The sequence below is a fragment of the Oncorhynchus clarkii genome, chromosome 23 (assembly GCF_045791955.1).
Source record: "Oncorhynchus clarkii lewisi isolate Uvic-CL-2024 chromosome 23, UVic_Ocla_1.0, whole genome shotgun sequence".
In the NCBI taxonomy this organism is placed as follows: Eukaryota; Metazoa; Chordata; class Actinopteri; order Salmoniformes; family Salmonidae; genus Oncorhynchus; species Oncorhynchus clarkii.
Window position 1 is genome coordinate 29680640 of NC_092169.1, and position 10506 is coordinate 29691145.

Below are 10506 nucleotides of genomic sequence, written 5' to 3' on the forward strand. Positions count from 1 at the left end.
CATGGCGGTCCGCAAACATACGTTTAAGGTGCATGCCGCCACCTACTGTTCTGGAGTGTGCGATCAATCATGGCTGCAGTCCAAACTCCAGGGCTGCATTCCAAACACTTAAAAGACACACCCTATCCCCTCAGCCCTCAAATTAAGTGGACACGTCTGATTTGAGGGTTTAGGGCCGAGGGCTGTCGACTTTTGAGTTTGAAATGCAGCCTAAGGTTGTGTTTCAAAGTCATAAAAGACACACCCTCGTCCACTTACCCTCACCTTATGCCCTTTGGGAATCCCCGCGGGCCATATTTGGAGGCAAATGTTTGAGGTTTTTAATATGATAACTGATGATCAATGGGCACCACTGTTGTCGGTAAATCGACCCTGCTTACTAGAAGTTTAGATAGCTGGCCAGTAGACTAACACACAATGTTAAAAAATATATATATATTGCTGACATGGGCTAGTTGAGTGACTGTCGATACATTGTCGATACATTTCAAAATTACACATTGCATATTCTATTACTTTAACTCTCAACAGTAAGTTGAGACCCCGACTGAGTAACTAAAAAATAAATAAATTGGTCCCAGGCCTACATAACGGCGCCCTGCAGCCGCAAATGTATTACAAATAATAGACAGAAATACCTTAGTTAAGTAAGTAAATATCCTTTGCTGTGAGACTCAAAATTGAGCTCAGGTGCATGCTGTTTCCATTGATCATCCTTGAAGTCCACCTGTGGTAAATTATATTGATTGGACAGGATTTGGAAAGGCACACACCTGTCAACTGTCCTGCTAAACCAAGCCATGAAGTTGAAGGAATTGTCGTAGAGCTCCGAGACAGGATTGTGTCGAGGCACAGATCTGGGGAAGGTCCCCAAGAACACAGCGGCCCCCATCATTCTTAAATGGAAGAAGTTTGGAACCACCAAGATTCTTCAAGAGCTGGCCGCCTGGCCAAACTGAGCAATCGGAGTAGAAGGGCCTTGGTCAGGGCGGTGACCAAGAACCCGATGGTCAGTCTGACAGAGCTCCAGAGTTCCTCTGTGGATATGGGAGAACCTTCCAGAAGGACAACCATCTTTGCAGCACTCCACCAATCAGGCCTTTACACTAGAGTGGCCAGATGGAAGCAGAGAATTAGGCCTACACATTATACCTTGCCATGCACTGCATTCTTCTGCTGCAACTCCATCATAGTCCTTCTCTGCATGCATCTCCAACACATTTGTAGTTTAAATTATGCTATTACTGGCCTATTTGTAGCCTGTTTTCAAATATTAGATTTTGCGTTGGCATTGGACATGGGAACAAGAACACTTTTTCTCCATTTGGATTTGTTTACACTTCAAGGATATCCATACACAATGCGTCTTCGACTACCTCTGGAGGTGGTCAGGAAGATCTAATCACAATCAGATCACAATATGTCTTTTGATTGTCTACACCTGTCGAGAAATGTGTACACAATCAGAATGTGGCCAACATCAGTACAATAGATGCATGTTAGAACCAGGTATAAATGGGGCTAGGTAGTATGCAATTAAATATTTATTTTAAAAAAATATATTTTTCTTTCACTTTAGAAATGTGAAGTAGGTAGTCAAATTTAATAACTGTTTCGGTCGCTCTCCACCCTCTTCATTGGCATTCAAGGTACTAGAAGCTGATTGGCTTAAATCGTAAATATGCTAAACATATTAGCATATGTGGATTCGACAATTGATTAAAAAAAATCAAATGTAATTATTGATATAAACAAATCACATTTTTATATCAAACTGTTTTTGATATAGATAATTCCAAATATTGATATCAATAATGACATTGTATATATAAAATTACAATTATTGATACATTTGAATTGTCAAAATCAAAAATGAGTTTCTCCATTGAATCCTAATAAAAAAAAATGTGTATCAACAATTATTTATATATATATATACAGTGGGGAGAACAAGTATTTGATACACTGACGATTTTGCAGGTTTTCCTACTTACAAAGCATGTAGAGAGAGGTCTGTAATTTTTATCATAGGTACACTTCAACTGTGAGAGACAGAATCTAAAACAAAAATCCAGAAAATCACATTGTATGATTTTTAAGTAATTAATTAGCATTTTATTGCATGACATAAGTATTTGATACATCAGAAAAGCAGAACTTAATATTTGGTACAGAAACCTTTGTTTGCAATTACAGAGATCATACGTTTCCTGTAGTTCTTGACCAGGTTTGCACACACTGCAGCAGGGATTTTGGCCCACTCCTCCATAGAGACCTTCTCCAGATCCTTCAGGTTATGGGGTTGTCGCTGGGCAATACAGACTTTCAGCTCCCTCCAAAGATTTTCTATTGGGTTCAGGTCTGGAGACTGGCTAGGCCACTCCAGGACCTTGAGATGCTTCTTACGGAGCCACTCCTTAGTTGCCCTGGCTGTGTGTTTCGGGTCGTTGTCATGCTGGAAGACCCAGCCACGATCCATCTTCAATGCTCTTACTGAGGGAAGGAGGTTGTTGGCCAAGATCTCGCGATACATGGCCCCATCCATCCTCCCCTCAATACGGTGCAGTCATCCTGTCCCCTTTGCAGAAAAGCATCCCCAAAGAATGTTTCCACCTCCATGCTTCACGGTTGGGATGGTGTTCTTGGGGTTGTACTCATCCTTCTTCTTCCTCCAAACACAGCGTGTGGAGTTTGTCTCATCAGACCACATGACGTTCTCCCATTCCTCCTCTGGATCATCCAGATGGTCATTGGCAAACTTCAGACGGGCCTGGACATGCTCTGCCTTCAGCAGGGGGACCTTGTATGCGCTGCAGGATTTTAATCCATAACGGCGTAGTGTGTTACTAATGGTTTTCTTTGAGACTGTGGTCCCAGCTCTCTTCAGGTCATTGACCAGGTCCTGCCGTGTAGTTCTGGGCTGATCTCTCATCTTCCTCATGATCATTGATGCCCCATGAGGTGAGATCTTGCATGGAGCCCCAGACCGAGGATGATTGACCGTGATCTTGAACTTCTTCCATTTTCCAATAATTGCGCAAACAGTTGTTGCCTTCTCACCAAGCTGCTTGCCTATTGTCCTGTAGCCCATCCCAGCCTTGTGCAGGTCTACAATTTTATCCCTGATGTCCTTACACAGCTCTCTGGTCTTGGCCATTGTGGAGAGGTTGGAGTCTGTTTGATTGAGTGTGTGGACATGTGTCTTTTATACAGCTAACGAGTTCAAACAGGTGCAGTTAATACAGGTAATGAGTGGAGAACAGGAGGGCTTCTTAAGAAAAACTAACAGGAGAGCCTGAATTCTTACTGGTTGGTAGGTGATCAAATACTTATGTCATGCAATAAAATGCAAATTAATTATTTAAAAATCATACAATGGGATTTTCTGGATTTTTGTTTTAGATTCCGTCTCTCACATTTGAAGTGTACCTATGATAAAAATTACAGACCTCTACATGCTTTGTAAGTAGGAAAACCTGCAAAATCGGCAGTGTATCAAATACTTGTTCTCCCCACTGTATATATATATATATATATATATATATATATATATATATATTTTTTTTTTTTTAAATCTCTATCGGAGCTGAGACAACAACTGGCAGTTGTCTGCAAGGAATAACTGGAGAAGATATCTAAAAGAGAAAACTAAAGATTGAGTTCAGTTGCCCATAACACGGTCACTGATCACTTAAACCTCTATGGGATTGGTGTGTCCCCCGTGGGACAGATGAGCTAACGTAGGCTAATGTGATTAGCATGAGGTTGTAAGTAACAATAATATTTCCCAGGACATAGACATATCTAATATGGGCAGAAATCTTCAATTCTGCCCTAACTGCACTGTCCAATTTACAGTAGCTATTACAGTGAAATAATACCATGCTATTGTTTGAGGAGAGTGCACAACGTGCACAACACATGAACTTGAAAATGTATTAATAAACCAATTAGGCACATTTGGGCAGTCTTAATACAACATTTTGAACAGATAAATGGTTCATTGGATCAGTCTAAAACTTTGCACATACAATGCAATCTGGTGGCCAAAATATAAATTGCACCTGGGCTGGAATAATACATTACGGCCTTTATCTTGCATTTGAAAGATTATTGTAAAAAATACAATTATTTAACCAGATCTAATGTGTTATTCACCTACACTAATTTCACATGTCCACAAACTTCAAAGTGTTTCCTTTCAAATGGTATCAAGCCTGTAGCTTCAGGTACTGAGCTACAGGCAGTTAGATTTGAGTCTGTAATTTTAGGTGAAAATTGAAAAATATTAATTAAGGTCAGTTTAGCCTAGGGCTCGTTCAGGGCGCAATGTTTTGGAACGTTCAGAAGAAATATGCTTTGTAGAACTAACATGGCTCTCTGACATGTAAAAATAAGATATCAGGTCAGCTCTATTCTTGGAATTTCTATCTGCAGAGTTCACCAATTGGCTACTGATCGTGGCTCTCGTGTTGACAGTAGTGTGCGATGACTTGTCTTTTATGTCCACAGAGGAGGTCGTCCAGGGTCTACTAAGTAAATGTGAGTATTTTCTCATTTGATACAGATGGTTCGATTGTAGCCAATGACATGATGTCTAGGGAGCTAGTGTAGCAAAGTCAGCGCGGTTGCCTTCCTGAGACCTGAAGTACTATCGCCCCTGACCAATAAATGCTTTGGTGGTAAGGTACAGGGTCCTGATGCTAGCAATACTAGTTAAGACCTTTAGGAAATAATGTCTGGCGTGTGAAAATCCCAAAATATTTATTTTACTCAGAGTATTACATACACTGCTCAAAAAAATAAAGGGAACACTAAAATAACACATCCTAGATCTGAATGAATGAAATATTCTTATTAAATACTTTTTTCTTTACATAGTTGAATGTGCTGACAACAAAATCACACAAACATTATCAATGGAAATCAAATTTATCAACCCATGGAGGTCTGGATTTGGAGTCACACTCAAAATTAAAGTGGAAAACTACACTACAGGCTGATCCAACTTTGATGTAATGTCCTTAAAACAAGTCAAAATGAGGATCAGTAGTGTGTGTGGCCTCCACGTGCCTGTATGACCTCCCTACAATGCCTGGGCATGCTCCTGATGAGGTGGCGGATGGTCTTCTGAGGGATCTCCTCCCAGACCTGGACTAAAGCATTCGCCAACTCCTGGATAGTCTGTGGTGCAATGTGGCGTTGGTGGATGGAGCGAGACATGATGTCCCAGATGTGCTCAATTGGATTCAGGTCTGGGGAACGGGCGGGCGATTCCATAGCATCAATGCCTTCCTCTTGCAGGAACTGCTGACACAGTCCAGCCACATGAGGTCTAGCATTGTCTTGCATTAGGAGGAACCCAGGGCCAACCGCACCAGCATATGGTCTCACAAGGGGTCTGAGGATCTCATCTCGGTACCGAATGGCAGTCAGGCTACCTCTGGCGAGCACATGGAGGGCTGTGCGGCCCACCAAAGAAATGCCACTCCACACCATGACTGACCCACCGCCAAACCGGTCATGCTGGAGGATGTTGCAGGCAGCAGAACGTTCTCCACTGCGTCTCCAGACTCTGTCATGTCTGTCACATGTGCTCAGTGTGAACCTGCTTTCATCTGTGAAGAGCACAGGGCGCCAGTGGCGAATTTGCCAATCTTGGTGTTCTCTGGCAAATGCCAAACGTCCTGCACGGTGTTGGGCTGTAAGCACAACCCCCACCTGTGGACGTCGGGCCCTCATTACCACCCTTCTGGAGTCTGTTTCTGACTGTTTGAGCAGACACATGCACATTTGTGGCCTGCTGGAGGTCATTTTGCAGGGCTCTGGCAGTGCTCCTCCTTGCACAAAGGCGGAGGTAGCGGTCCTGCTGCTGGGTTGTTGCCCTCCTACGGCCTCCTCCACGTCTCCTGATGTACTGGCCTGTCTCCTGGTAGCGCCTCCATGCTCTGGACACTACGCTGACAGACACAGCAAACCTTCTTGCCACAGCTCGCATTGATGTGCCATCCTGGATGAGGTGCACTACCTGAGCCACTTGTGTGGGTTGTAGACTCCGTCTCATGCGACCACTAGAGTGAAAGCACCGCCAACATTCAAAAGTGACCAAAACATCAGCCAGGAAGCATAGGAACTGAGAAGTGGTCTGTGGTTATCACCTGCAGAACCACTCCTTTATTGGGGGTGTCTTGCTAATTGCCTATAATTTCCACCTGTTGTCTATTCCATTTGCACAACAGCATGTGAAATGTATTGTCAATCAGTGTTGCGTCCTAAGTGGACAATTTTATTTAAAAAAAGTGTGATTGACTTGGAGTTACATTGTGTTGTTTAAGTGTTCCCTTTATTTTTTGGAGCACCTCCCCTGTCTGCTATCTTAACTTTATGCCACAAAAATCTGTGTGGTAAATATAAATTGTTTTGTGTAACAGTATCTGCTGAAGGGTCATATGATGAATCATATAAAGACCAGAAGCTCCATAAACAACCTGTTTAGGTGGTACATTACTCCCTTTTTACTCTTCTCTCACTCTTTCCTGCAAAATGAAATCTCCTGAAAAGACAAGCCCAGGAACCCCTAAAAGTTTCTAAAATGTAATTTAATATACACACACTTATGGATGCAAGTATACACACATGCAGGCATGCACACAAGCTCATAGCTTTCAATGTTAATTAAATTATTTCTGATTTCTAGGGCAGCTGAAAGAGAACGTGATCATTGAAAGGCTTTTTTGTCTCTCCTGTCAGATGCCTGTGAGCTCACAATACATTATGATCGGTCTATTTGAGGGGAACAAAGTGGCATGGGGGGGGGAAGAGCAGAACACATCCATGGTATGTTCAACAGGTTTACCCACAAGAGGCAGGTGCTGTGTGAGCCGATGTTACTGGGAGGCAGAGTGGAGTGAGGGAAGATGTACCGTGGCAGTGACATATACGTTTGCAGACAACAGTAAGCCTGATTACCAACAGTGACGAGACAGCCTACAGGGAGGTGGTGAGGGCCCTGGCGGAGTGGTGCCAAGAAAATATCCTCTCCCTGAATGTCAACAGAATTAAGGAGCCGATTGTGGACTTCAGGAAACAGCAGAGGGAGCACACCCCTATGGGACCACAGCGGAGGTGGAAAGCTTCAAGTTCCTTGGTGTACATATCACTGACAATCTGAAATGGTCCACCCATACATCGTGGTGAAGAAGGCGGAACAGCGCCTCTTCAAACTCAGGAGGCTGAAGAAATTCGGCTTGGCCCCTAAAAACCTCAGAAACTTTTAAAGAGGTACAATTGAGAGCATCCTGTCGGGTTATATCACCGCCTGGTACCGCAACTGCACCACCCACAACCACAGGGCTCTCCAGAGGGTAGTGCGGTCTGCCCAACGCATCACCGGGGGCACACTGCCTGCCCTCCAGGACACCTACAGCACCTGATGTAACAGGAAGGCCGAAATGATCATTAAGGACATCCACCACCCAAGCAAGGGCCTGTTCAACCCGCTATCATCCAGAAGGCAAGGTCAGTACAGGTGTATCAAAGCTGGGACCGAGAGACTGAAACAGCTTATATCTCAAGGCCATCTCTAGCCGGCTAACACCCGGCACCTTCCTGAGACCGCCCACAACCGTAAGGCTCTCCAGAGGGTAGTGAGGTCTGCACAACGCATCACCGGGGGCAAACTACCTGCCCTCCAGGACACCTACACCACCCGATGTCACAGGAAGGCCATAAATATCATCAAGGACAACAACCACCCGAGCCACTGCCTGTTCACCCCGCTATCATCCAGAAGGCGAGGTCAGTACAGGTGCATTAAAGCAGGGACCAAGAGACTGAAAAACAGCTTCTATCTCAAGGCCATCAGACTGTTAAACAGCCCCCACTAACATTGAGTGGCTGCTGTCAACACACTGACTCAACTCCAGCCACTTTAATAATGGGAATTGAAGGAAATTGATGGAAAATGTATCACTAGCCACTTTAAACAATGCTACTTAATATAATGTTTACATACCCTACATTACTCATCTCATATGTATATACTGTACTCGATACCATCTACTGCATCTTGCCTATGCCGTTCTGTACCATCACTCATTCATATATCTTTATGTACATATTCTTTATCCCTTTACACTTGTGTGTATAAGGTAGTAGTTTTGGAATTGTTAGGTTAGATTACTCGTTGGTTATTACTGCATTGTCGGAAGTAGAAGCACAAGCATTTCGCTACACTCGCATTAACATCTGCTAACCATGTGTATGTGACAAATAAATTTGATTTTTGACCTTAGAGCCTGCTGCACTATAGAAATGAAATCACTGGTCACTTTAATAATGGAACACTAGTCAATTTAATAATGTTTACATACTGCTTTACTCATCTCATATGTATATACTGTATTTTAGTCAATGCCACTCCGACATTGCTCATCCTAATATTTATTTCTTAATTCCATTCTTTTACTTTTAGATTTGTGTGTATTGTTAGATACTACTGCACTGTTGAAGCAAGGAACACAAGCATTAAGCTCCTAAATACGTGTTTGTGACATCTGCTAAATACGTGTTTGTGACATCTGCTAAATACGTGTTTGTGACATCTGCTAAATATGTGTATGTGACCAATAAAATTTGATTTGGTTTGATATAAAAGGAATCAGCCAGTGGGGATGGAATAATTAAGCTGTGCTTGGAAACAATGACAACTCCTGGTCTCTGACTAGTAGTTAGTGTCAGGCACAACAAGTATGCTCACATCCCAGAACTCTACCCCAGCTCCAACAGAGTAAGAGTATCTGGACTGGACAGCTGGCATGGTCTTTCTACAGTGTCTTCTCTGGCACACTGACCCATCTGTACACATTCGAGCCCCGCTAACCAACATTTGTGGTTGATTCAGTGACTTTGCGCCAGGTAGCCAATACTGCACAATTTAATAAGGCACCCCCCCCCCCCCCCCAATTCCCCGATACATGTGTAAATGTGGTATTTTAAATAGTGCCTTCCTGTATTATACTCATGCTACACAATGTATTCTATTCTACGGAGCCATTTACTTTATGTTCGTATCCTTATCTTTTATTATTCTTATAGTTGTTGCATTGTCAAGAAGGAACCTGCAAGTAAGAATTTCATTGGACAGTATATACACCATCTGTATCCTGTACATACATACAGTGCCTTGCGAAAGTATTCGGCCCCCTTGAACTTTGCGACCTTTTGCCACATTTCAGGCTTCAAACAAAGATATAAAACTGTATTTTTTTGTGAAGAATCAACAACAAGTGGACACAATCATGAAGTGGAACGACATTTATTGGATATTTCAAACTTTTTTAACAAATCAAAAACTGAAAAATTGGGCGTGCAAAATTATTCAGCCCCTTTACTTTCAGTGCAGCAAACTCTCTCCAGAAGTTCAGTGAGGATCTCCGAATGATCCAATGTTGACCTAAATGACTAATGATGATAAATACAATCCACCTGTGTGTAATCAAGTCTCCGTATAAATGCACCTGCACTGTGATAGTCTCAGAGGTCCGTTAAAAGCGCAGAGAGCATCATGAAGAACAAGGAACACACCAGGCAGGTCCGAGATACTGTTGTGAAGACGTTTAAAGCTGGATTTGGATACAAAAAGATTTCCCAAGCTTTAAACATCCCAAGGAGCACTGTGCAAGTGATAATATTGAAATGGAAGGAGTATCAGACCACTGCAAATGTACCAAGACCTGGCCGTCCCTCTAAACTTTCAGCTCATACAAGGAGAAGACTGATCAGAGATGCAGCCAAGAGGCCCATGATCACTCTGGATGAACTGCAGAGATCTACAGCTGAGGTGGGAGACTCTGTCCATAGGACAACAATCAGTCGTATATTGCACAAATCTGGCCTTTATGGAAGAGTGGCAAGAAGAAAGCCATTTCTTAAAGATATCCATAAAAAGTGTCGTTTAAAGTTTGCCACAAGACACCTGGGAGACACACCAAACATGTGGAAGAAGGTGCTCTGGTCAGATGAAACCAAAATTGAACTTTTTGGCAACAATGCAAAACGTTATGTTTGGCGTAAAAGCAACACAGCTGAACACACCATCCCCACTGTCAAACATGGTGGTGGCAGCATCATGGTTTGGGCCTGCTTTTCTTCAGCAGGGACAGGGAAGATGGTTAAAATTGATGGGAAGATGGATGGAGCCAAATACAGGACCATTCTGGAAGAAAACCTGATGGAGTCTGCAAAAGACCTGAGACTGGGACGGAGATTTGTCTTCCAACAAGACAATGATCCAAAACATAAAGAAAAATCTACAATGGAATGGTTCAAAAATAAACATATCCAGGTGTTAGAATGGCCAAGTCAAAGTCCAGACCTGAATCCAATCGAGAATCTGTGGAAAGAACTGAAAACTGCTGTTCACAAATGCTCTCCATCCAACCTCACTGAGCTCGAGCTGTTTTGCAAGGAGGAATGGGAAAAAAATTTCAGTCTCTTGATGTGCAA